Here is a 24,293-nt window from a genome sequence, read left to right on the forward strand (position 1 = left end):
TAAAAGCATGGTATTGGCAGGGTTGGTTCCTTCTGGAGGCTCAGAGGGAAAAACCCGTCCCAGGCCTTTCTCCTCACTGTTGGTGGCTCCTGGCAATCCTTGGTATTTCTTGGCTTGTAGACTCATCACTCCCATCTCCACCTCCATCTTCACATGGGTTTCTCTGTGTGTCCTTTCCCATCTCTTACAAGGACTCTTTCATTAGATTTAGGCCCCACCCTAATCCAGAATAACCTCATTTCTATCTTTACCTTAATTATATCCACAAAGACCCTATTTCCAAATAAGGTCACGTTCTGAGGTTGACATTAATTTTAAGGAGGCACAACTCATCCTACTGCCTTGACGCAGGTCAATGAGAGTCCAAGGAAATGACTGGAGACATGTCATGTCCCCACCAACACCAGGCCTCCTGCAGCACTGACCGGCCTCTTCTGCTCCTGTGTGCTCCCCTGACGGCTGTCACAGTGACTGTTGTTTGGTGCCATGGAAACTGACCAACTCCTCCATGGCACCTCTTTGAATGTCTGAGGGCAATGACTCACCCAGGAGTCTTTCTGGTGTGTGATGATGGTGATGATGGTGATGGACTAGAGAGTGGGTGAGTCCAACCAGAGCTCCTGGGCTGCTGGATCACAACTGTGGCCTCTGGAAAATGGAAGCGGCAGCTCAGGGCCCTGCCATCCCAAATCGCAGGTGTGTTGAGGCATAGAAACTGTGGGGTAGAGATGCTGCGTCCAGGGGCAGTGGACCGCTTTTGCTCTTTCCTTTCAATAACCAGTTGGGAAAGAAAATTGGAGTTAGCCATTATCACAGGCAAGCAGAGACAGGTCCAGGGAGCTAAGCCCTCTGTGTTGCCTTCCTGGAAGCATTTAGAGAATTCAGACCTACACGTTGAGGTGCCCATAGACCAGGGGAAGCCCGTTCCGACGTGGACAAAACTTCTTGAGTTTATTCTACCGTAGTGACAGGAGGGTGTTTGTGCATCATGAAACGGGAAGGAGATTGTGGGTAAGAGAGAAAGCGCCACTCCTACTGTCTGGTATGAGAGTAATTCCAAGGTAACCACTCACCCTTTAGTAACAGTGAGAGGAACAGCTCTGTTGAAAAAGGAGTTTTCCCCACTCTCTACTGTTTCGCCCCCAGTGCCAACCCCATGAGTCTTCCCTGTCTCCTGAGGTGAGAAACAGCAGCTGGCAGCCGTACACACTATTTTTAGAAAGAAAACTGTACAGAGGGGGCTGTGTTGGAGAAACTCTGGGTGCGTGAGGTTGGGGAGAAGGGCCTGAGAATGTGGGGAAGGGGCGGGGCAGGAAAGTGACTGTGGATAGGACAGTTCTATGCCTCTGTTTGGGAGCTGGGGGCCTCTGAGGGGTCCCCCCTCCATCAGCGTCTTGACCCCAGGTTCTGGAGAGTGCCAAGGCTTTGGGCACCAGATGGAAGTTGCTGATGGTTCTGATGAAAGCCAATGGTTTCTTTGCAAAGAGAACTTTTCTTCATAAAAATAGAATTTGCTGGTTTTACTAGTTAGAAAAGACAAACATGGGTGGACAGAGGGGAGGGTTGAGTCTTTCCATTGTGAGCTAACATAAATGGAAACCTATGCTTTTAGCACCTCCAACAATGATGCTGAGAAGAAAAATAGGGAAGAAGGAAAGAAAGGGGGAGGGAGAGAGGGAGGGAAGGAGATAGGGAAGGAGGGAGGAGGAAGATAAAGAAAGGAGGAGTAGAAAAGACCAAAAGATAGGCTGGGCGCGGTGGCTCAGGCCTGTAATCCCAGCACTTTGGGATGCCAAGGCGGGTGGATCACGAGGTCAGGAGATCGAGACGATCCTGGCTAACACGGTGAAACCCTGTCTCTACTAAAAATTAGCCGGGCGTGGTGGCGGGCGCCTGTAGTCCCAGCTACTTGGGAGGCTGAGGCAGGAGAATGGTGTGAACCTGGGAGGCGGAGCTTGCAGTGAGCCGAGATCTCACCACTGCACTCCAGCCTGGGGGACAGAGAGAGACTCCGTCTTAAAAAAAAAAAAAAAAAAAAAAGACCAAAAGATAAAGAAACAATGATCATTTTACTTATTATGATTATGATTATTATTTTAAGACAGGGTCTTGTTCTGTTGCCTAGGCTGGGGTGCAGTGTCCTGATCATTGCTCACTGCAACCTCCATCTCCTAGGCTCAAGCAATCTTCCTATTTCAGCGTCCTGAGTAGCTGAGACTACAGGTGCGCAAACCATGCGCAGATAATTTTTTACTTTTTTGTAGAGACAGGGTCTTACCATGTTGCCCAGGCTAGCCTTGAAAGCCTGGCCTCAAGCAATCCTCCCACCTCAACCTTCCAAAGTGCTGGGATTACAGGAGCGAGCCACCAGGCCCGGCCTGCGCCCAATTATTAATATCATCTTCTGTGCAAGGAAAAAAAAAAGCCATCAAGTTTTTTTAACTGTTGAATATCAAAATTCTTTGAGTATCTTAATAAAAATAAATAATATAATAATTAAAAGAAAAACAATGAAAGAAAAAAGGGAAGGAAGAGAAAAGAGCAGTGTGTCTGAGCGTCACTGGAAGGAGATGCTGTGGATACAGAATCCCGTCCAGGCCACGGAAAGCAGCAGGCTGAGTAGCCCAGGTTGGGGAGTGCATGCAAAGGCCCAGGGGTGGCAGAGAATGTGGTGTGTTTAAGGAACAGAGAGAAGCATGGCTCAGCCTGGTAGGTGGGGGAGAGTGGGACCAGACAGACTTGGAATGGGCTGGATCTGGGACCAGGCAGGAAGATGAGGCAGGCAAAGCGGAGAATGGCAGACCAGAGCGCGTCTGCCTCCCAGAGGCTGGCGGCTGCTCCTCAGCACGAGCCAGTGCAGCTACGGGGCCTGCGGGCTCCGCATGGTCAGATCTTCCACTTCATGAATGGGGCGGGGTGTGGGGGGTGGAATCCCAATTGCTGCATGATGTCTCATGTCTTTTAGACGCTGGCGTCACATAGAAAGATGAAGATAGACTTTGCAGACTGAACGGGGACTGTGGGCTAGAATCAACTCAGGGGACATCAGTTGCAATGCTGAGACTTGCTCCAGGCCTCTGATCGAAGTGGACCACGGACTTGGTCATTATGGGATGGTTCTGGAGCTCACCAATGATCATCTTTCCGTCCATCCCCACCAGAGCTGGGCCAAGTCTTAGGAACAATCCTTTGCTTCTCGGTTTGTGAAGCTGGCCCAGGGACTTAATCCAAACAAGGGCACAGCCAGAAGGAAAAGGGCGTGTCTTCCTGAAAAAGACTTGAATAAAGGGATCCTATTCAGGCCCTGAAAAGGCCAGTGTTGAGGCGCGTGGCAGCCTGTCCAGGCAGGTCTGAGTGCGCAGTGACCTCTTACAGGAGGGGCTGTGCTGCTTGAAAGTTCACCGTTCCTGCCCAGGAAGGAATGTCTTCAAGCAAAACCTGACACATTTGGTTGCAATCTCTGCTTGGATGCTGCACAAATTGGTTACCCTCCCTTCAAGGATTATGAGAAGGGCCCTCCTGGGTACATCTGGTTCATCCCCTGCCTCCAGCATGGAGAGCTGAAACTCAGTCCAGAAGAAGAGGCTGCAACAGATGTATTGAAAAGCATGCTCATTCATTTTCACTTAAGAAATGATTGATGTCTGACTGAGCTGCAGAAAGAATGGGAGGATTAGGCAAGACTTTTCGTTGCAAGGCTCAGGAAGTACACTGAAACTGGGTTGAACAAACAAAATAAGAACGGATTGGCTCATGTCACTGGAAAGTCAGTCCATGGGTACTAAAGTCCCTTGACTCTGATTTTTATGAAGACGGCTTCCTTCCCAGTCACCCGCAACTCTACACTCAGTTTCTAGCCAAGCAAACTCAGCAGACAGAGCAACCAACAAAAAATCCCAGGGCTGACTCTTAGTGGTCCAGCTTGGTCATGTGCCCATTGGTGAACCAATCACTGTGACTCTGACTGTTCTGCCCTCATTCAAGATTCTGCCCCAAGCCAGGGGAGAGGGTCAAACCCTGTAGGACCACATGGATCAAAAATAAGGGACGAGTGGTTTCTCCAGAGCAAGTCAAACACCATTATTAGAAGCAGCGGGAATGGCTGTTGTCATGGCCACACAACTGGTAAAAAGCAGATTCCCTTGTTGTTGTTTTTGAGGCAGGGTCTTGCTCTGTCTCCCAGGCTGGAGTGCAGTGGTGCAATCTCAGCTCATTGCAATCCACCTCCTGGGTTCAAGTGATTCTTGTGCCTCAGCCTCCCAAGTAGCTGGGATTAAAGGCATGTGCCACCACGCCCGGCTAATTTTTTTTTTAAATTTTTTGGTAGAGACAGAGTTTCACCATGTTGGCCAGGCTGTGTATCCTGGTTTTGAGCCTAGGTCTGAATGCCAATAGACTCATGTTTTTAATTTGGGAGTTCAAGAATGGGTGGATCTAGGGATTTAAACAACATCCACGTGACTTGGCCTGCCTTTCTCTCTCTCTCCCCTGCCTCCCCCATTACTCCTCTCTGCTTTCTGCTGGTTGGTTACTTCCTCAGGCACTTTTTTTTTTCCCCTCTGTGGCAGCCCTGAGCAGTTCAGGATTTATGACTACCAGTTTAGCAACCTCAGTGGAAAGAAATTTGTCATTTTCAAAATAGCAAAAAAACAACAAAACAAAACAAAAAATAACCCAGGGCTGATTCTCATTGGGCTGACTTTGGCCAAATGTCCATCCCTGAATCAATCACTGTGACCTGCGGTGGAATACACTGATTGGCTACACTTATGCCATGTGCCAGCCCTGGAGCAGGGACTTAATTCCTACCCGAATAGATGCACGGGAGGATAAGGATAGAGTGGCTTCCCTAAGGCAGATTGAAATGCTGTTCCCAGAGGAGGGAGATGCAGACCATCTGAAATTATAGACATCCTCTTTGGAGAGGGGTGAGCACGCACTGGTGGAGCCCCAGCCCTTCAGAGTACAGGAACGTTGTGCTTGGTAGCCGGGCTTGGTTGGCAGAGCTGCAGCTTGGGAGTCAGGACCTTAGACTGTCAACCACAGAGATTTATCAAGTGCCTGTTACGGGCCTTGTGTAGGAAATTCTGTAGGCCCAAAGCCTTCTGGATGTTTAATTTGGCAGAACTGGAGTTTCCAGGAGCAAGTGTGTTTGACAGAGAATGGGGACTGTCCCTCAGGAGACACTGGTACCCGGCATGGCAGGAAAAGAGTTTTACAGCTCTGCTGTGTTTCATAAGGTTTAAGAAGAGTAATGCATTAGCCGGGTGTGGTGCAGTGCGCCTGTAGTCCCAGCTACTCGGGAGGCAGAAGAATTGCTTGAACCCAGGAGGTGGAGGTGTAGTGAGCTGAGATTGTGCCACTGCATTCCAGTCTGGGTGACAGAGTGAGACTCTGTCTCAAAAACAAACAAACAAAAAAAACAAAAACAACAACAAAAAAGAAGAGTAATTCTTGCTGGGTGCAGTGGCTCATGCTTGTAATCCCAGCACTTTGGGAGGCTGAGGCAGGTGGATCACTTGAGGTCAGGAATTGGAGACCAGCCTGGCTGACATGGTGAAACCTCGTCTCTACTAAAAATACAAAAATTAGCTGGGCGTGGTGGTGGGCACCTGTAAGCTACTCAGGAGGCTGAGGTAGGAGAATCGCTTAAACCTGGGAAGTGGAGGTTGCAGTGAGCCGAGGTCGCACCACAGCACTCCAGCCTGGGTGAGAGAATGAGACTCCATCACAAAAAAAAAAAAAAAAAAAAAAAAAAAAAAAGGAAAGAAAAGTAATACTTTCTATTTGCACATCACTTGGTGTTTTTAAAAGCTGTTGAAATTTGGGAACTCAGAGGAGCCTCATAACAGTCTGTGGGTACCAGAGCCTGGAAGATCAGCCCCATTTACAGAGGGGGACACTGAGAGGGTATGTGATGAGGTGCAGGTTATTGGGAGACCTAGGCTGGGAACCTGCTCACCTGCCCCTTAGCAGCACCCACTTTTCCTGTCTAACCTGAACATGAGCCCTGGACGCAGAGAGCCTGGGTGAACTGCTAGTGCAAGCTCCTCCTTAGCTGTGTGATGTTGGGCTCTCTGCCTTGGTTGCCTATTCTGTGAAATGAGTCAATGGGGGCACCTACATAGTGGGATTGTGGTAGAGGTTAAATGAGTTATTATGTGGAAAACCTTAGTATCATGCTTGGAACATGGCAAATACCATTAATCTTAATAATGCATCAGGTAGAAATTAGAGTCAATTACTTCTAGGGTTTATTTTCTCACACGATGCCAGAGATGGGCAGTCAGTGGCACTCAGAGGCTCAGTGGTGCCAGCGCTGAGGTGGTTATGTTTCCTTTGGCCTTTTTCTTCAGTCCCAAGACAGCTGCTCCTGCTCCAGCCATCATATTTGTAATTCCAGCCAAAAAGAATGAGGAGTTGGGAGTCGCAAAAGGCCCACCTCCCAACTGGGTCAGCCCCTTAAAGAACTCTCATGGGCACCCCACCCACTGCCTTCTGCTTATGCATGGATGGCCATGCACATTGTAAAGGAAGTGCAGAAATGTAGTCCTTTGGACGAACTCATCTCAGGATTCAAAAATTTAGGATTTCTGTTAGAGAAGAGGAAGGAGAATAAATAGTGTGAAGGCATCCAGCCGTCTCTGCTACAGAGTTTTTTGTTTTTCATTTTCTGAAGACCCTTTTATGACCTGTTAGACATCACTATGTGTAATGGTTTAGAGCAGGAGATACAAAGTAACATACCTACAGGCGGATGTCCTCACATGCATGAGGGAGGCTTCAGAGGCAGAGAGTAATAGGGAGTGGTGGGGACTGGAGCAAAGTGGAGAGCTTATGCCTCGTCTGTAGGTGGCTGCCAATGAGAACCAGCTAATTTTGCATAAAAAAGAGAAGCCCAGTGTTATGAGAGCTTTTTATTTTTAACGAAAAGTGGATATACCTTAATTTTAGATGAGATCAGCCAGGTGCAGTGGCTCAGCCTGTAATCCCAGCACTTTGGGAGGCTGAGGCATGTGGATCACCTGAGGTCAGGAGTTCGAGACCAGCTTTACCAATGTGGTGAAACTCCGTCTCTACTAAAAATACAAAATTAGCCGGGCATGGTAGTGGGCACCTGTAATCCCAGCTACTCAGGAGGCTGAGGCAGGAGAATTGTTTGAACCTGGGAGGCGGAGTTTGCAGTGAGCCGAGATTGTGCCATTGCACTCCAGCCTGGGCGACAGAGCAAGACCCAAAAAGAAAAAAAAAAAAAATTTAGATGAGATCTGATGTTTAGGTAATGATAATGATTTCAAATTTACTGAAAAAAATTATATGAACTAAATAACACAAAATTGTGGGCATGAACTTACTTGGGGCTGATTCTTTGTCCTTTCTTTCTTCTTTTTTTTTTTTTTTGAGATGGAGTTTCGCTCTTGTCGTGCAGCCTGGAGTGCAGTGGTGCGACCTTGGCTCGCTGCAACCTCCACCTCCCAGGTTCAAATAATTCTCCTGCCTGAGCCTCCTGAGTAGCTGGGATTAGAGGTGCCCACCACCGCGCCCGTAGAGATAGGGTTTCACCATGTTGGCCAGGCTAGTCTTGAACTCCTGACCTCAGGTGATGCGCCCGCCTCGGCCTCCCAAAGTGCTGGGATTACAGGCATGAGCCACTGCGCCAGGCCAAGGGCTGATTCTTGTTTTAAAGTCAGTTTTATTGAGGTCTAACTTATACATGATAAAATTAACCTTTTTTAGTTGTACAGTTCTATGAATTTTGCAACACATGCCATTGTGTGACCATGGTCACAATCAAGCTGTAGAACATTTCCACCCCCCTCTAAAATTCCCTTGTGTTGCTTTTTGGTCAGTCACCACCCCTAGCCTTAGCCCATGGCAACTAGTGATCTTTTTTCTGTCCCTACAGTTTTGCCTTCTCTGGCAGGTCATATAAGTGGAATCAGTCAGGAGGCAGCCTTTTGAGTCTGGCCCCTTTTGCTCAGTACAATGCACTGGAAATTCTTCCATGCTGTGGTGTGCTGGTTTTGTATTGTTGAATAGCTTTCCACTGTGTGGGTATACCACAGTTCAACCATTCATCTGTTGATGGACATTTGGTTTGTTTCCAGTTTTTGGCAATTATGAATTAAGCTACTCTAAACATTCACGGACAGGTTTTTGTATGAACATCTGTTTCTGTTTATCTTGGATAAATATCTAAGGTATATCTAGGATGTTTTCCAAGGTGCCGGGGCAATTCTGCACCCCACATGCGGTCTTCAGGGGTTCCAGTTTTTCATATCTGCACCAGCACTTGGGATTGCCAAGTGTCTTTTTTCAGAGGGGGATGTTTTGTTGGTTTAGGCATATTCTAGTATGTAGTGGTATCTTTCTGTGGTTTCAATTTGCAGTTTTCTAATGACTAACAATATTGAGCATCTTTTCATTAGTTTATTGGCCATCCATATGTATTCTTTAGTAAGGTTGTTAAAAGAAAAACTTCAGCCGAATTAAATTTAAAGGAGTTTGAGCAATGAACGATTTGTGAATTGGCCAGCTCCCAGAATCACAGCAGACTCAGAGAGACTCCAGGGTGCCTCGTGGTCAGACCCAATTTATAGCCAAAAAAAAAAAAAAAAGAAAGAAAGAAAACAAAATGGCATATGGAAATCAGAAGTGAGGTACAGAAACAGCTGGATTGGTTACAGCTCGTTCACTTTATTTGAACACAGTTTGAACACTCGGCAGCGTAAGGGTGGCTGAAGCATGGCTGCTTGGCGTTGCTAAGACTCAGCAATTGTTACAGGTGCCTCCTCCTAAGTTAGGTTTTCAATCTCGTCTACCCATTAAATTAGGTTATGTTTCATCCATAAGGACTCAAATATAGAAGTATGGAGTCCTTCTTGGCTATATTTCGTTCGCTTTAACAAGGTATTGGTTCAAATATTTTGCCCATTTTTAATGAGTTATTTGTTTTCTTATTATTGTCTTGTGAGGGTTATTTATATATTCTCCATTCCAGTCCTCTATCAGATATGTGTTTTGCAAATATATTTTCACAGTCTGTGGCTTGTCTTTTCATTTTTGTAACAGTGTCTCTTGAAGATAGAAGTTTTTCGTTTTGATTAAAGTCCAATTTATCAATTTGTTCTTTACAATTTATACTTTTTGTGTTCTATCTTAAAAAAACCTGTGCCTAATCCAAAGTTATGAAGATTTTCTCCTATGTTTTCTTCTAGAAGTTTTATTTATTTATTTATTTATTGAGGTCGAGTTTTGCTCTTGTTGACCAGGCTGGAGTGCAGTGGTGCAATCTCCGCTCATTGCAACCTCCACCTCCCAGGTTCAAACGATTCTCCTACCTCAGCCTTCTGAGTAGCTGGGATTACAGGTGCCCGCCACCATGCCTGGCTAATTGTTTGTATTTTTAGTAGAGATGGGGTTTCATCATGTTGGCCAGGCTGGTCTCAAACTCCTGACCTCAGGTGATCCACCCACCTCAGCCTCCCAAAGTGCTGGGATTACAGGCATGAGCCACTGCGCCCAGCCTGTAGTTTTAACTTTTACACTGAGGTCTATGATCTATTTCAACTTTTAAAAAGTGTTGAAATATGGGTTGAAGTTCATTTTTTGGGTATGGATGTCCAACTGTTCCAGCACCATTTGTTGAAAGACTTTCCTTTCTGCATTGAATTGCTTTGACACTATTATTGAAAATCACCTGGCATTAAATGTATGGGTCTCTTTTTGAACTCTCTGTTCTGTTCCATTGATCAATATGTCCTTGCTTTTGCCAATACCACACTAGTGCCTGCACCTGGTAAGTACCGCATCAATGTTAGTTAGCGCTTGCCATATTTTATCATTTTAAAAAATAAACTTTTAATTTTGGAATTTCTTTACTTGGAAAATTTATTTTTGAATAATAATATGATGGAAAAAGTTGCAAATCTGGAACAGAGATTTATATCCTTATATCCTTCTTCTCACAGCTAGCTTCTCCTAGCATTAACGTTTTACATATCCATGGTATTTTTTATCAAAGCGGACACATTCACATTGGCACAGTACTATTAGCTAAGCTGTTTATTTGAATGTCACCAATTTTCCTATTAGTGGCTGTTTTTCGTGTTCCAGGGTCCATTTCAGAATACCACATTGCATCGAACCATGGGTTTTTTAGATGCATCTTTTAACAGCTCTGTAATCAGGGTGCATCTTACAGTCCATGGTGTTTTATACATTGATAGCTAGGTTTTTTTTTTCATAGTGGCATATTAAATTAGAGTATGCCTTAGATTTAATGCAATAGGGTATTATTATTACTTGATCTCCTTAAACCTCAACTTCTTCATCTGTAAAATGAAAATAATGCTAGGATTCACCTCATAGAGACGTGGAAAGATAAAATGAGAGCCACAAAAGGAAGTGCCTCGATAGAGGTTGGCACATGAGCCCTTGTTAATTAATGGTGGCATTAAACCCAAGCGTAAGCTCTATCCAAAGTGTGCTCCTGGGGGTCAGCAAGCACGCCTCTCCTTGCCTTTCCCTACGTCGAAGAAATGCCTGGAGCCGGATTTCTTAGCAGCTTTCCTTCAAACAAGAGCCCACAGGAATAGCTACCAATTAAAATAACAAAGTTTCAGGTGACAACATTTGCAGAAGAAGCTGCAAATGTTTAATAAAAGCCCAGTTGCTGGGAGGCTCAGACGGCTACCTCTTCCGGGAGATCTGAAGCCACATTTCAAGTTTGCCAGCAAATTTGCTTTCATTAGAACAAGACCCTGGCCCTTTCTCCTTGGAATGTCTGGGCCCAGGCCTCTTGTCCTGGGTCATTTCTCTCTTTTTTGCTTTCACTTTCTGAAATACATTCACTTGTTTTCTCGGCTTGAGCTTTTAAAAAATTATACAAGCAACACATCTGTTGTGGATATGGTAGAAAATTGAGATGAAAGGAAAAATGTAAAAGAGGCCTGTAATTTCATCACTCAGAGATCGTCACTGGATACAAAGTATTTTTCTTTCTTTTCCTGATTATTAAAATATAGCACTAACTGTAAAATAAATTAGAAATTATAGAAAAAGCATAAAAGCAAAACATTCTCTTCTCATCTCACCATCCAGGTTACCAATGTGTAACATGCACCCTTTCCAAAATGTTCATGTCTATGCTTTCATATGTACTTAAAAATATTGCAAGTTCCAGTACCTGGGGCAGGCTCTAGGGGTAGGCCACTTGGATTTAAATTTTGTCTCTGTCACCAACTAGCCGTGAGCAGCCTATGCGACTTCTCCGGGTCTCGGTTTCCCTATCTGTGAAATAGGAATATCATTAGAACCTACTTCAGTTATTGAGAACATGACCTGAGATACAGTACATAAAAGTCCTTAGCTGGCTGGGTGTGGTGGCTCATGCCTGTAATCCCAGGACTTTAGGAGGTAGGAGAATTCCCATGAGCCCAGGAGTTCAAGACCAGCTTGGGCAATATGGCGAAACCCTATCTCTACAAAAAATGAAAATATTAGCCGGGTGTGGTAGTGTGCACCTGTGGTCCCAGCTACTTGGGAGACTGAGGTGGGAGGATTGCTTGAGCCCAGGAGGCGGAGGTTGCAGTGAGCCAAGATTGTGCCATTGCACTCCAGCCTGGGCAGCAGAGTGAGACCCTGTCTCAAAAAAAAAAAAAGAAAAGAAAAAAGTCCTTACACATGATGCTTCATACAGAGTGAGCCTTGAAAAATGGCAGTGATGATTGGTGTGCTTGTTTTCAATTGCTGCCTCACAAATAACCACACGAACTCAGTGGCTTAAAACAACACTGCTGATTATTTCACATTTGTGATCTCACTGCTTTCACGGCAAAGGATTCCAGGCACAGCTTAACTGGATCCTCAGCTCTGGGTCTCACAAGGCTTCAGTCAAGATGTTGGCTGAGGCTGGGGTCTCCTCTGGAGGCCCAGGGTCCTCTCCCAAGCAGATGTGGTTATTGGCAAAGTTCATTTTGTTGCAGCTGCAGAACTCATGGAGGCTTGGTTCTTCCAGGATAGCAGAAGCATGGCTGCTACTATGAACCTTGCCCTTCTTCCTTCTCTGATCTCTAGAGCTTCTTTGAAAAGGTTCACCTGGGCTGGGTGTGGTGCCTCACGCCTGTAATCCAGCATTTTGGGAGGCTGAGGTGGGCACATCATGAGGTCAGGAGATTGAGACCATCCTGACCAACATGGTGAAACCCTGTCTCTACTGAAAATACGAAAAGTAGCTGGGCATGGTGGGGTGCGCCTGTAGTCCCAGCTACTTGGGAGGCTGAGGCAGGAGAATCACTTGAACCCGGGAGGTAGAGGTTGCAGTGAGCTGAGACCATGCCACTGCACTCCAGCCTGGCCACAGAACGAGACTCCACCTCAAAAAAAAAAAAAAAAAAAGAGAAAAGAAAAGGCTCACCTGATGCAGTCAGGCCCACCGAGGATCATCTCCCTTTGATGGACTCAAAGGCAATTCCTACAGTACCTTAATTACACAACAAAATCTTTTCATCTTTGCCCTAGAACATAATCACATAATCACAAGAGCGACATCCTATCATATTCAAGGTCCTGCCCGCACCAAGAGAAGGTTATTCAGGACATGAACCACAAGGGGAGGGAATCTTGGGGCTGTCTTAGAATTCTGCTTACCATAACTAGTACTCATAGGGCCTTCCTGTCACCTTGTGTTTTAGTTTGGGGGCAAACTAAAGGAAATTAATCTGTTTCCAGGGATTTCATACTTGGTAAAGACCATCCCATCTATCTGACCCAGCACTGGAATTGAATGTTGACATGGTTTGGATTGGTGGCTGGGGAGGCCTTAGGAAACTGTCAATCATGGTAGAAGGTGAAGGGGAAGTGGGCATGCCTTACTTACATGGCCACAGCATGAGGGTTATTTGTAATTTCCAGTGTTGGAGGCGGGACCTGGTGGAAGGCGATCGGATCATGGGGGCAGAGTTCCCCTTTGGTGCTGTTCTCGCGATAGTGAGCTATGGTGAGATCTGGTTGTTTAAAAGTGTGTCGCCCCTCCCCCTTCTTCTCTTTCTCCTGCTCCGGCCATGTAAGGTGCCTGCTTCTCCTTCACCTTCCGCCATGATTGTAAGTTTCCTGAGGCCTCCCCAGCCATGCTACCTGTACAGCCTGCAGAACTGTGAGCCAATTAAACCTCTTTTCTTCATAAATTACCTAGTTTCATGTATTTCTTTATAGCAGTGTGAGAACAGATGAATACAAACATGCTTTTGAATGCATGAACAAGTAGCTGAATTCTAAAAACATTGATGAGTAACTAGTTCATTCATTCATCCCACAAGTAATGACTGCACCCCTGGGACCCCTGTGCTTAGTGCTGAAACATATAAACTCACATCCGTACTAAAGACGGTGGGATCTCTTAGGAGCACTTACTCCACCCAAGCGCTGCTGTTGGGGTATTCCTTGAATTAGCTCATTTATGCTCACAACAACCCCCTAGTATGAGGGAGGTAGACCCCCTAGTATGACCCCCATTTTGCAGAGAAATTGATGTGAAGAGAGATTGTTTAACCTGGCCAAGATTGTACAGCTAAAAAGCAGTAAGGCTGAGATGGGATCCAGAGCCCACGCACATCATTACCCTCTACCTTGTGAGCTGCACTCTCACAGGCATGGTCTCTTGGCTTAGAGGTGAACAAGCTCCTTTCCTCTGCTATGACTGCCTGTCTCTGGACTCTCTCTGGACTGGTGGAAGGGAGAGGTGGGAGGGTGGGCCTGCTGGCAAGCAATGGCCACAGAGAAAGTGGCCTCGGGTCCCCTGGGCCAAGGGGGCAGACCTGAGCCCTGGACAGGGAGATTTCAGGGACCCCAGTGACCATGTCCTCTGCCCCTGGCAGGAGACCCTCTGAAGGAAAGGACCAAAGGGAAAGGGCTGGAACTTCTCCCCCTAGGGTGACACAGGGCAGCCACATCCCTGTTTATCCACTCAGCAGATCTGGCCAGTTCTAAGTGTTTTCTGTCCATCAAAAATACACCCCACTTGTGGAAAGTGGGGCTAATGTCAGTCTTTGCCTTCCAGGGTTGCAGGTGAGACCACATGAGATCATGCACATGAAGTGCTTAACACCTTATCTCAAAGATGGTAAGCCCGGGTACAATTTACACTACTCAGGTGACAATGATACTTCACCACTGCACACTGTGTTATCCGCGTAACACAAATGCATTTATACTCCTTAAATCTATAACAATAAAAAAAACTTTAAAAAGAAGATGGTAAGCTCTCAGAAATTGTGAGTTACGATTTGTGAACAACATAGCTTTCCTTTTCCTACAAAGACAATGACGCTGGCAGAGGCTGTTCGGCCCCTCTCCTGCTCAGGCCCCACCCTCCTCCAGCACCACTGCTCCCTGCAAACATGCAGGTGTCCTTCAAAGCCCCGGGGTTTCCTAGGTCCCTGTGCCTGGAACCACACATCCCTCCTGGGCCTCAGGCCCACCTCCTAGCCACAGTAGTTGGCAATGAGGTGGGCACTGGATGTAGCTGAGCCAATCAAAGCCCTTCCCTTTCAAACGGGCCTGGGAAGGGAAAAACTCACTTGGAGGCTCACAGTGCCTCTGCCCTCTGTGAAGGACACAAGCCTGGAATAATTTCCTCCTGGTCATCTGGCCTGGGCAAGGCTGGGAGCTGCTCAAGGGCAGGAAGACAAAGGTCCTGTCTGCTCCCATAAGCCTAGCACTCAAGGCTCGTGCTGACCGATGGCAGGTGGTTAATCAGAATTTGACGAAGAAATGAATGAATGAACAGTTCTGCTCTCTCCTCTTTTTCCATCAGTAGGAAGTAATTGCCTTCTCAGAAAATTGCATTTTTTCTTTTATTCTTTTTTTCTTTCTTGCTCATTTATTTTATTTATTTATTTATTTATTTTGAGACGGAGTCTCGCTCTGTCGCCCAGAATGTAATGTTTTCATGAATGGGATATTTCAAACTTGAGTATAGTCAAAGAACCCCCCAAATACCGACTCAGGCTTCAGCAACGATCATTCTGATGTTATTTTTTCATATTTCCTTCTCTCCTCTATGAGGAGGGTAGAGGGGCTAGAATATTTTAAAGCAAATCCCAGGCACTGAATCATTTTTCCCCCAAATACTTCAGTGTGTATCCTGAACATATAAATATTTTTCTCAGATAACCATAATCGCACTCTCACACTTAACAAAAACAATTATAATTTCTTAATATCACAAAATACCCAGACCATGTTCAAATTTCCTCCATTATCTCAAAAACTGTCTACAGTAGGTTTGCATAAATCTTACTGAGTTATAGTCACACTGAGGTGTCAGCAGGAATTTCTTTGGTCGCAAGTGACCAAATGTCTGCAACTGGGATGTTTCTAGCTGTTCCTTGGAAGTAGGTTTCTGTGGTCAGGAGGCCTGGGAAATACCGAGTTGCAGAAAGTTAGGCTATCCCATTCCTCTCCCATCTTTAGAAGGCTAAAGTGTGTGGTGAATCTGAGAGTAAAAGAGATTTTTGCAAACTTGGTTGACCTTGGAAATTTTATTTTATTTTATTTTATTTTTTAAAATTTGTATTTATTTATATATATATATATTTATTTTTATATATATGCATTAGTTATTATTTATAAAATTTATTTATTTATTTATTTATTTATTTGAGACAGAGTCTCTCTCTGTCCCCCAGGCTGGAGTGCAGTGGCGCGATCTCAGCTCACTGCAACCTCCGCCTCCTGGGTTCAAGCGATTCTCATGCCTCAGTCTCCCGAGTAGCTGGGATTACAGGCACCCGCCACCATGCCCGGCTAATTTTTGTATTTTTAGTAGAGATGACGGTTCACCATGTTGGCAGGCTGGTCTTGAACTTCCGACCTTCAAGAATTCACCTGCCTTGGCCTCCCAAAGTACCACCACACCCGGCCGATCTTGGCAATCTTTGAGTTCATGCATTCTCGTATGAAGGCGATATCTCCCCCAAAGGGGCAAAAATTGGTTCTTCCGTGGCAAAAAACCTTTTTTTCTTTTTTTTTTTTTTTTTTTTTTTGTGGAGATGGGGTTTCACCACGTTGCCCAGGCTGGTCTCAAACTCCTAGGCTCAAGCCATCTGCCTGCCTTGGCTCCCAAAATGCTGGGATTACGGGCGCAAGCCACCATACACAACCGAAAAATCCTACTTTATATGTATAAAGCCCGTGTGTACATTCACTACATAAATAGATATACTGTATATCTGTGGCATTAAAATTGCATGCGGAGGGAGTGGTAAATAGAGAAAATGTTCCAGAAAAGCTCCTTAGACGGGGAAATGAAAAAAATAAATGAAGAAACATTATTTTATTTTCCATCTGCACCTTAGTTCCCACATCTGTAAAATCGGGATAATAATCATGCCTAATTCAGAGTTGTGGCAAGATTTAAAAGCATTTACAGAGTGCCTGGCTCACTGGAAGTGCTATATATGTGTTAGTTATTATCCTGGTTGTTGTTCTTGACATTTTTGGAGCATTTTGTAGGTGTTGGGAAATTAAAGAGCCCAGCTCTAGGGTCAGATGAACTGGGTTTGGAGACTTTCCTTTAATTTGTGAATATTCCATTTTCTCATCTGCAAATGAAATAAAACTGCCTTGCGAAGCTGCTGTCCAGGTTAAAGGGAGTAACATAAGCAAAGTCCCTGGTGTATTAACCAACTGTTACTATTATCCCCTTCTGCAGATGGGCAAACTGGGACCCCAAGCCCAGAGAGATGTGCTCAGACAGATGTGCAAGTCCCCCCTGCTCCAGCCCACCGAGGCTCCGGGCTTCAGTCTTCAGTCGGCCTTTGTTCTGCCACTTTCTCCTGGAAGTCACACCTCTCTCTCTTCCTGCCTCCCACATCACAGGAGTCTGCACGCACCCAACCAGCTCAAAAGGCTCTGACAGGTGTGAGTTTGTTGTTTTTGTTGCCTTTTTTTTAAAACAGCCTGCCACTTTGCCTTTGTCTAAGCAGAGCACAAGTGAAGGCAGAGAATCTGTAAGTCTTGTCCCTCTGCCGAGTGCTGCCTCTGGTCAACCAGAGCCGCAAACTGTTATCTTTTCTGCTGGAGGCGGTAAGGGCAGGCCCGGCGCTGGGGCTCACCAAGGCCTCTTACTGGTTTTCTCGGCTCTGATTCTGGGTCTGGAGCCCCTGGTGTAAACCCTGCAAGCTGACCCCAGCAAATTTGCCCTTTTGAACAGGGAGGCCAAGGACCCTGGGCACTCTCAAGCCCCACTGCTGTGAAAAAAATTCTTTCTTTTTGTCTCCACCCCATCAGCTTTTGAGGGTATGGCTCTGGCAGCCCCCGGAGTGTAACCTCTGTCTGGTGGCCGGCTCAGGTTTTGGGGGATGTGGAGGGAGGGTTAGGGATGCCAGCCTGGGCTATCACCCGCTTGCACAGGTCTGGAAATCAATAGCTGTGTCTGCCTTGGAGGAGGGCAGAGAACTTTCCAGTGGCTTCTGTTGTGCAGTTTTTTATTTTTAACCGCAGCATCCAGCACGGGAGTCAGACTGCCTGCATTCAAGTCTTATTTTCTTCCATCCTCTATAGGTGACCCCTTGAGTGACCGTGGCCAAGAAACAAGTTAATTAAAATCTCTCCAGGCCTCAGTTTCCTCATCTGCAAAGTGGGGACAATGATAGTGCCTTTTTCACAGGATTCACGGGGGATAAAGTGAAGGGATGCATTTAAACCTGGCACACACAATAAATGTCAGCTGTGGCTAGTAGGGCCCTGCTGAGCTGGCCCCATCCACCTCTCACACTTCATTTCCTACCATTCCCCTCCCCGCACACTGCTGCAGCTGCCCTCCGCTCCCCTCCCCTCCCCTCCCCTCCCCTCCCCTCCCCTCGTGATGCAAGGCAGGCTTGGGCTCGCTCTAAGGCTTTTGCTTCTCTGCTTCCTCTACCTGGGGAGCTTTTCCCAGATCTTCACCAGGCAGGCTTCCTACCTGCTCATTGTCTCAGATCTGGGGTCACTTCTTCTAGGAGGCCACTTTCTCTCACAAGACCCTGTTTTATTTACTTCATAACCTTTACCCACACTAGAAATTATTTGGTGCATTTATCTCTCGCTTGCATATTGTCTGATCTACCTAAGCAAAGTAAATTTCCATTTTTAGGAACCCTATCTGTACCCTGAGCGTCTAAAATAGCAGTGGCGTACTGTTATTGGTCAGTAAGTGACTGGGTAGAATACCAGCTTAAGTAACACAAATCCAGTGCTGGTTGAGCTTTGGTTAAATCACGTGTTTGGTATTCTGAGAAGAAGCCCATTGTATACATTTCTTCTCTTAATTTTATGACACACTTCTGAAGGGGGTACTCTTTTTGGCCTCATACCACAGATGAGGCAACAGTCTCAGAGAGGTTAAGTAGCTTCCCTGAGGTCACACAGCTAGTAAGCAATAGTGGCTTAGAGAGGCTCAAGTCTGGGTCTGTCCCAGTGCTTCCTTGGCCCTCCTTTTTTTTTTTTTTTTGAAACTGAGTCTCACTCTGGCACCCAGGCTGGGGTGCAGTGGCGCGATCTCAGCTCACTACAAACTCTGCCTCCTGGGTTCAAGCGATTCTCATGCCTCAGCCTCCTGAGTAGCTGGGATTACAGGTGCGTGCCCCCATGCACAGCTAATTTTTGTATTTTTAGTAGAAACAGGGGTTCGCTATGTTGGCCAGGCTGGTCTCAAACTCCTGACCTCAAGTGATCCACCCACTTCGGCCTCCCAAAGTGCTGGGATTACAGGCGTGAGCACTGTGCCTGGCCAACCCTGGCCCTCTTTTGAATGAGGTCCCGGAACTTTGATGGAAGAGGGAGTGAAGAACAGCAGTGCGAATATGTCTTGTTTGAAGCACACTTTCATTCTGCACTAGTAATATTTACATCCCAAATTGCCTTTGAGCCTCCCAGCAGCCCTGGTATATGGTGGGATGTGAACTGAGGCTCAGAGCCGGGATGTGATCTCTTGGGGCCACCAGATCCCGGCTTAGCCTTCTGTGGGACATGTGGTTGCTGGACTTGAGAAAGGTCTCAGCTTAAACCCTAGTCCTCTGGGAATCTTCTCTGAGCCAGTCCGGTCAGCTGCCAGTCCGGTGTCACTCTTCCTCGAAGTACGGCCCCTCCCTGGCACTCACCCTTGCGTGCCATTGCTCGATTGCATCTTCCCTGGCTTGCTGGACTCATGCTGTCTGGTGCAGTGGCCACTAGATCAACAGGGGGCAACTTTGCTCCCACCTCCGGGGGGATATTTGGCAGTGTCTGGAGACATTTGTGGTTGTTGCATCTGGAGAGAGGGGACGCTGCTGGAACTAGAGGAAAGAGTCCAGGGTCGCTGCTGAATGCTCCGCAGTGCACAGCACAGCCCACACTAAAATTATGGGATCCAGGTGGAGAATCTCTGCCTTAGACCCCAGTGGCTACTAAGCACTTGAAATACGGCTGGACTGAGCTGAGATGTGCTGTGAGTATAGAATACACACTGGATTTCAAAGACTTAGTCTGAAAAAAAGAATACAAGGTATTTCATTAATCATTTAAAAATATTGACTACACGTCAAAGTGATATTTGGATATAGTGGGTTAACTAAACTGGAGGATAAAATTCGGTGTGCCCGTTTCTTTGTATCATTTGATTTGTGGCTACTAGAAGATTTCAAATGACCTGCACGGCTCACATTATATTTTGATTGGGCAGCAGTGTGCTGGACTGGACATCCATGAGGAAAGGGGTCTGTTTGGGTTTGCTTGTCACTGCAAGTGCAGGGCTGGGTAGGAGCTTGACACGTGCTGGGTGCTCAGTAGGTAGTTACTGAGCAGGAAGAAAGGAGGGACAGCAGAGAGGGAGGGAGGGAGAAGGAAGAAAGAAGGAGGGAGAGAAGGAAGGAGGGAGGGAGGCAAAGAAGGAGGGAGAGAAGGAAGGAGGGAGGGAGGGAGAAAAGGAGGGAGGAAGGAAGGAGGAAGGAAGAAAGGAAGGAAAGAAAGAAGGAAACAACAAAAGAAGGAAGAAAGAAAGGGAGGGAAGAAAAGAAGGAAGGAAGAAGGCAAGGAGGAGAGAGGGAGGAAAGAAAGAGAAGGAGGGAAGGAAAGAGGGAAAGAAGGGGAGAAAGGAAAGAGGAAGGGAGGAATAGAAGGAAGGAGACACAAACACTCCCGGCAGCTGTCTTGAAAGGCCTCTAAAACCCCACTGGTGAGCCCAGAATTCTCTCTCCATGTCCAGTGTTTAAGGCAGCTGCCAAGGAGCGTTCCTTCCTTCTAGCGGATACCCCAGCTGCCCCGTCACTGGTCTCTGCCCTGTGTCCCCGCCCAGTGTCTCCTCCAGGTCCCCTTGGCTGCAGATGGCCTTGGGTACTCACTTCATGCCCTGTTTGGGAGCTTCTCCATTTGCAACCTGCTCCCATTCTGGTCGTCATTAGTAGTGAGAGGTAGTTAGGTTTGAAAATCTTAGCTGTCTGAGCCCAGAGCCTTTGGGATAAAAATCCCAGGGCTGCAGTTCCAGGCTTTCTGTGACTTTAATTATCTTTAGCAAATGGGTTGATTTTCCCCACAAGAAAAGGGGGTGAGCCCCGGAACACATATTTAGGAACTTCTGTCCTGTCCTGACAATGAGCTTTCTGAGAATACGGTGAATACTTCACCATTACACAACAGAGATGACGGAGCAAGTGTGGGCAGCGCGGCCGGCTACACTCGACAGGATTCTTTCCCCAATATTAAAAACAGGTCAGTTTTTGGCCTGGCGCGGTGGCTCACGCCTGTAATCCCAGCACCGTGGGAGGCCGAGGTGGGTGGATCACCTGAGGTCTGGAGTTCAAGACCAGCCTGGCCTACATGGTGAAACCCCATCTCTACTAAAAATACAAAAAATTAGCCGGGTATGGTGGTAGGCGCTTGTAATCCCAGCTACTTGGGAGGCTGAGGCAGGGGAATTGCTTGAACCCGGGAGATGGAGGTTGTAGTGAGCCTCCATCGTGCCGCTGCACTCCAGCCTGGGTGACAGAGCGAGAATCCGTCTCAAAATAAATAAATAAATAAAATAGAAACAGGCCTGTTTTCTTCTCAGCCCTCTGAAGCTTGTGGATTGGCTGGGAGCAGCTTTGAGGGGAGGACCGATTCCGGCTGGCACCGAGAGAGGATGTCTAGAGGGGACATATTTGAATCCTAAACCCGGCCGTTTGACTCCCCAAGTAGCTCTGAAATCGTCATCACCAACAGTCTGGCGTGGAAGTGAGAATTTACAGGGATGAATGATGAGTTTCTTTTTGTTTATATGTTCCTGAGATTTTTTTTCTTAAAGAAGATCATATTGTGGCAGTAACCTGTTTTTTTTTTTTTGTACTGAAATTGCAAAGTGTAGGAAAACACAAAGAAAAAATAAAAATTACCTAGAATCCTATCACTCAGTGCTTATCACAGCAAACATCTACCTTTCAGCCTTTTGTACATAAGAATTCATAATTTATTGTGTATAGTATTTTACAATATTCCTATCATATTGCCATTTTAAACTGTTTTTTTCTTTATATCAAGAATGTTTTGTCATGACATCTAATATGCAACATCACCTTAAATGACTGCATCGCACTTCATTGTAAAAACACACTGACACTTATTTAAACAATTCTCTATTGTTGGATATTTAGGCTGGTTCCAACTTTTTGCTCTTGTAAATAACTGTACAATGTATATCCTGGTACATAAGTCTTTGCACACACCTCTGATTATTTCCTTAGGGTAAATTCCTAGAAGTAAAATTACTGGTGAAATGATTCACACATATTAAGACTTTTGATAAATACCATCATATTTGCCTAGAAAGTTTATGACAAATAACATTTCCAACAGGAATGTGAGTCTCTCTCCCCAGCCCCTCCTCATCTTCTCCAGTCCTGGGATACATCAACGAAAATGCAGAGGAAAAAAACATAAATAATTCTACCTCCAAAGTAAACCACTGTTAACAATTTAGTGAATATTTCCTCCAGATTGTTTTCTGCGTACTTGTACTCATGTATGTGTGTGTGTTTCAGAAATGGAATGATGTATACATATTGATTTGTAACCTGATTTTATTTTATTTTATTTTATTTTTTAGATGGAGTCTTGCTCTCTTGCCCAGGCAGGAGTACAGTGGTGCAATCCTGGCTTACTGCAACCTCCACCTCCCGGGTTCAAGTGATTCTTGAGTGTCTCAGTCTCCCAAGTAGCAGGGATTACAGGCCTGCGCCACCACCCATGGCCAATTTTTGTATTATCAGTAGAGATGGGGTTTCACCATGTTGGCCAGGCTGGTCTCGAACTCCTGACCTCAAGCGATCTGCCCATCTTGGCCTCCCAAAGTGTTGTGATTACAGGCGTAAGCCACAGCTCCCAGCCTATTAACCTTTTTTTTTTTTTTTTAAACTGCATGTTGTCATCATCTTTTATGAAGCATCAGTCACTTGCGTGGCTTCATATCATTACAGCAAAGTCTGTGCTGGAGAATATTTCACCAGTTCTTTAGTGCTGAGCCTATAAGCCGCTTTCAGCATTTCCCATATAAATGATGTGGAAATACATTTATTTCCTTATACGTAGTTTCTAAATAATTCCTTAGGAATAAAAAAAAATGCACATTTTAAAGGACTTTAATATGTATTCCAAAACTCAGAACAGTTGAATCTGTTTCTTTCCTCCAGTTGTGAGGGTACCATTTCTCCATTTGGCTAACACCGTGGGTTACCATTCTTTTCAAATATTGCTACTCTGAAAGATATATGAAACGATGTCATTACAATTACAATTTCCACCTCCATTGCTTGATTCCTCATGAATCTAAACATTTCTCCTGCATGCATTGCCCACTTTTATTTCCATTTCTGTTATTTGCCTGTCATTTTTCTTTAGCCATTGTTATGACTCTATATGAGCTTTATCTATTTTAAGAGGCTAAATACTTTGTCATGTAGGTTGGAAATATTTTTCCTCATTGTTTTATGTCTTTTAATTGTATTAGTGATGGTTTTTTATGTCCAGGAGTTTTAAAAATTAATTATAATGAATACAAGTTGTATTTATTTATTGTATACAACATAATGTTTTAAAATGTGTATACCTGGTAGTGTGGCTAATTCAAGCTAATTAGCATATGCATTACTTCACATACTTATTCTTTGTGGTGAGAACACTTAAAATCTACTCTCTTACTGATTTTCAAGAATGTCTTGTTGGCTGAGCATGGTGGCTTACACCTGTAATCCCCGCACTTTGGGATGCCAAGGCTGGCAGATCATCTGAGGTCAGGAGTTCGAGAGCAGCCTGACCAACATGGTGAAGCCCCATCTCTACTAAAAATACAAAATTAGCCCGGCCTGGTGGCACATGCCTGTAATCCCAGCTACTCAGGATGCTAAGGCAGGAGAATCACCTGAACCCAGGAGGTGGAGGTTGCAGTGAGCCAAGATAGCGCCATTGCACTCCAGCCTGGGTGGCAGAGGGAAACTGTCTCAAAAAAAAAAAAAAAAAAATCTTATTATTAACTGTAGTCTCCATGCAGTACAACAGATCACTTGAACTTATTCCTCCTGTCTAACTGAGAATTTGTATCCTTTGACCACCCCCTGGCAATCACCATTCTACCTTCTGCTTCCATGAGTTCACTGTTCCAGGAATTTATTTTTATTATTAAAAAAATTATGGAACGTTTCACAAATTTGCATGTCACCTTGTGCAGGGGACACGCTAATCTTCTCTGTATCGTTCCAATTTTAGTGTATGTGCTGCCGGAATGAGCATAGTCCCTGGAATTTTGGATGCTTACGTTGACTCTTCATGTTTTCCCTGGTGGTATCTACCTTCATAAGCCTAGAAGGGCCTTCAGGGGAATGGGTTTGAGGGCCTATAGCCACAGCGGGACAGTTGAATGAATATTCAGAGCAAAGCAGATGACACAGAATTTATAGGGCGAATGAGATGGCCTCTGGCTTCACAGAAGCTGTGTCAGTCACTCGGCAATGCAGCCTGGGAGGTGGAGAGCCCTCTGTCTTTTCTTAATTTTTATAAGAGTCTCTGAGCAACTCATTATGTGCAGAAAGAGCCCTGGGTAGGATCCTGGACTCTGGCAGGGCTGCCTACTCACCATGGAGCCTCAGTTTCTTCATTTGTAAAATGAAAGAATGAGCCAGGATCGCCTCCTTGGACCCTCTAACTGCTCATGACATACGGCCTTAAATATGGCTCCCCATGGAGCCCTTTCTAGGTATCTCAGGCCAGAGTCCTCAAAGGAAAGACACAAAGATTTGACTGTATGA

General features: G+C 45.6%; 1 non-coding gene across 1 annotated transcript; it reads right to left on the reverse strand.

The window, feature by feature from the left end:
• Positions 1-23,672: 23,672 nt before the first annotated feature.
• Positions 23,673-23,778, reverse strand: LOC129022222 (U6 spliceosomal RNA). Its single transcript, XR_008496305.1, has one exon. It is a non-coding gene; the product is annotated as a U6 spliceosomal RNA (small nuclear RNA).
• Between the last annotated feature and the right edge of the window lie 515 nt (positions 23,779-24,293).

Source organism: Pongo pygmaeus, chromosome 21, assembly GCF_028885625.2.
Source record: "Pongo pygmaeus isolate AG05252 chromosome 21, NHGRI_mPonPyg2-v2.0_pri, whole genome shotgun sequence".
Lineage (NCBI taxonomy): Eukaryota > Metazoa > Chordata > Mammalia > Primates > Hominidae > Pongo > Pongo pygmaeus.